Below are 4,052 nucleotides of genomic sequence, written 5' to 3'. Positions count from 1 at the left end.
TCCTACTACAGGAATTTACTCACCTGGGTAGCCTTGCAGCTCTATCTTCCACTTCTCCAGTGGAAAATCACTAAACTTGTTGAGACATAGCGATTCTGGTACTATGCTCATGGATGCACCAGTGTCAATTTCCATGGTTACCCTGGTTCTTGCAACGTCTACTTGGATGATGATATATCGCGAATCGCTGTTAGATACCCTTGTGCTCCTGATGACGTGTATCTCCAGAACCCCCTCGTCCTGTTGCTTCCCTTCAATGCTATGTAGTCTCTGGTAATTTCTACTTATAGCATTGAACATCGATTTACTCTTCAGTCGGCATGCCTTTGCAAAGTGCCCTGTTTTCTTACAGAAGAAACGCTCTGCCTTCACTATTGGACAACTTTAAGCAATGAGTTGACCCAGATACCAATAGCACGACTTCAATGCTCTGTTACCTTGGTGAGTTGCTGAGGCCTTGGGGCCCAACTGCCCTTTACTTTTAAGCTGCAGGAGATTAACTTCAGTTGTGTGACGACTGGAAATGGTGCGAAATTCTCAAGAGTGTTGGTCAGCCATATCCATCGACATAGCTGTCTGACAAGCTAAATCAAAAGTCAAGTAAAGGGTTGGCAACAATTTTCTTCTGATTTCTTTATTTTTCATCCCACAAAGTGATCATGCAATGCTCGGTCCTGAAATTTTCCAAAATTACACTGAATTGATAGCTTTTTTAAAGCTACAATGTACTCACTGATACTCTCATCATGTAATTGATCTCGTATTCCAAAATAATAACTTTCAACAATTTTCAGGGGCTCACGACTGTAGTGCTGTCTCCTTCAGTGGCATGTCCTTTGGCTTGACATATACAACCAATTTTTTCAGGGTTTCATACACCTCGGGGCCTGCTTCAGTCAAGAATATAGTCTGTCATGCATACAATTGTAACCCTCATGTAACCACTACATACTGTACATACTTACTAGAGATGCACACCTTGACCACAGGGGGTGTACTTGTGGGAGACACTGCTTACCTGGAGATTCAGGTATATAAGGGGAGGTCCCTCGCAGGGCCAGCACTCCTTGGTCCCGGTAATAAAGGTGAAGGTCACGGAGTGACTGTGTCTGCAGTATATGCCTCATGTGATTATGTTTAAGAGTTAAGGACTCAACACCTGGCGACAGGAAACGGGAATTACTGAACCCAGAGGATGACCACCGGTAGCTCAGAGGAACGTTACTGTGTGGATGAAGACTGGGATGATTTTGTGGAGAGACTCCAGCAGACCTTTGTCACGAAGGACTAGCTGGGAGAGGATGTGGCTGACAAGCGGAGGGCGCATCTACTAACAAGCTGCGGGACAAAAACATACGCGCTGATGAAGGACCTGCTCGCACCCCACAAACCAGCCGACAAGTCTTTTGAAGAGCTCAGCCAGCTGATCAGCGAACAGTTAAAACCAGTGAGCAGCATACACATGGCCCGGCTCCGGTTCTACACACACCAACGGCGGGAAGGGCAAAATATCTCAGACTTCGTTGCAGACCTGCGGTGCTTGGCCAGCCTCTGTAAGTTCTCAGACGCCTGCAGGGGGGAGATGTTAAGGGATTTTTTCATTGAGGGCATTAGCCATGTCGGGATCTTCAGGAAGCTCATAGAGACCAAGGACTTAACTCTAGAAGGGGCAGCATTGAGAGCTCAAACTTTCATAGCGGGGGAAGAAGAGACCAAGCTAATTTACGCGAGTAGTCCTGGGTCCAACGTGGCGACAGACCAAGGAATTAATGTGATAAACACGGCTCAAGATCTCACAGTCAGGCAAAGGCATTTTGAAACTGCAGCAGTCAGAAAAGGCATTTTGTAACTGCCCAAGCTGAAACCGACTCTAAGGTGGGCCCCCGACAGGGACAATGGAGAGGGGAGCGGCAATTCACACCATCAAGGGAACCATTAACACCCACCATCAGAGTGTTTAGAATGAACCAAGGGAACAATCAGAGAGGAATGCCTGCTCACAGTCCTTTTGTGAACAACGATCTCAGCCAATGCTGAAGATGCGGGGGCATACATTATGCGAAAAGCTGCAAATTACAGCAGTTCGTCTGTAGGAATTGTAATGCCAGAGGACATTTGGCTAGGGTTTGCAAACAGCCAGTAGCGAGGCTAATCTATGAAACAGAGGAATCATGTGAGGGGCTTGCAGTGCATGACAATACCTGGGATAAAGCCATGGATGCTGAAGTTCAGCGGGTTCATGTGGCTGACGTCCACAGCTCATACACCAAAACGCCACTCATGATGATGCAAGTTTTATTGAATGGCATTCTGGTGCGCATGGAGCTGGACACGGGAGCTAGCCAGTCCCTCATGAGTGCACAACAATTTGAGAAACTATGGCCACACAGAGCTAGCAGGCCCAAACTGGAATGAATTAATACACAGCTACGGACGTACACCCAAGAGATCATTCCAGTGCTAGGCAGTGCAAACGTGGTGGTAACACACAATGGGTCACAGAACCAGCTGCCACTCTGGATTATTCCGGGAAATGGCCCCGCGCTTTTGGGAAGGAGCTAGCTAGCTGAGATGAACTGGAAATGGGGGGATGTGCACGCCATTTCATCTGTGGAGCGAAGCTCATGCTCACAGGTACTACAAAAATTCGGGTCACTGTTTCAACCCAGTATCAGAATGTTCAAGGGCACAAAAGTAGTTATACGCATCACCCCAGAAGCAAGACCAGTGCATCACAAAGCCAGAGCGGTGCCATACGTGATGTGTGAGAAAATAGAGAGTGAACTGGACAGGCTGTTCAGAGAGGGCATAATTTCACCCGTTGAATTCAGTTGAATTCAGACTGGGCAAGTCTCATTGTTCCTGTCCTTAAAGCGGACGGCTCGGTTAGGATCTGCGATGACTACAAAGCCACCATCAACCGGGTGTCCCTGCAGGACCAATACCCGCTCCTGAGGGTGGAGGACCTTTTTGCCACGTTAGCAGGTGGCAAGCTGTTCACCAAATTGGACCTCACTTCGGCCTACATGACTCAGGAACTGGCTGAAGAATCCAAGCTTCTGACCACCATCACGGCGCACAAGGGTTTATTCATCTACAACAGGTGTCCTTTTGGCATCCGTTCGGCAGCCGCTATCTTTCAGAGAAACATGGAAAGCTTGCTGAAATCCATTCCCGGCACAATCGTATTCCAGGACGACATCCTAATAACGGGTCGAGACACCAAGGAACACCTCCACAACCTGGAGGAGGTGCTACGCCGACTGGACTAGGTAGGCCTGCGGCTGAAGAAGGCCAAGTATGTGTTTTTGGCCCCAGAGATCGAGTTTTTGGGCAACAGGGTTGCCACTGACGGGATCCGGCCTACCGAATCCAAAACAGAGGCGATCCGTCATGCGCCCCAGCCCGGCAACACATCGGAATTGCGATCGTTCCTGGGGCTTTTGAACTATTTCGGGAACTTCCTGCCGAACTTAAGCATATTGTTGGAGCCGTTACACGTGCTCCTGCATAAGGGTTGTGAATGGTTTTGGGGGGACTTTCAAGAACGGGCTTTCAACCTGCTTTGTTCGAACAAACTTTTAACGTTGTATGACCCCTGTAAAAAACTAGTTTTAACATGTGATGCATCATCATACGGGGTTGGGTGTGTATTGCAGCAGGGTAATGGAGACGGACAACTCCAACCGGTGGCTTATGCCTCCAGGTCACTCTCCCAGGCAGAGCGTGGGTATGGCATGGTCGAAAAGGAAGCACTCGTTTGCGTTTATGGTGTGAAAATAATGCACCAATACCTTTTCGGCAGACCTTTCGAGTTAGAAACAGACTACAAGCCGTTAACTTCTCTGTTGTCCGACAGCAAGGCAGTCCATGCAAATGCGTCAGCTCGCATACAGCGATGGGCTCTCATGCTGGCTGCATATGACTAGACCATACGGCACCGGCCAAGAACCGAAAACTGCGCTGATGCGCTCAGCAGGCTTTCCCTGGCCACCACCGAGGGGGCGGTGGAGCAAAGCGCTGACATGGTCATGGCCGTTGAGGCTTTTGAC

This window comes from Pristiophorus japonicus, chromosome 1, assembly GCF_044704955.1.
Source record: "Pristiophorus japonicus isolate sPriJap1 chromosome 1, sPriJap1.hap1, whole genome shotgun sequence".
In the NCBI taxonomy this organism is placed as follows: domain Eukaryota; kingdom Metazoa; phylum Chordata; class Chondrichthyes; family Pristiophoridae; genus Pristiophorus; species Pristiophorus japonicus.
The sequence above is the reverse complement of the archived record's forward strand: the minus strand, read 5'-3'. Positions refer to the sequence as shown.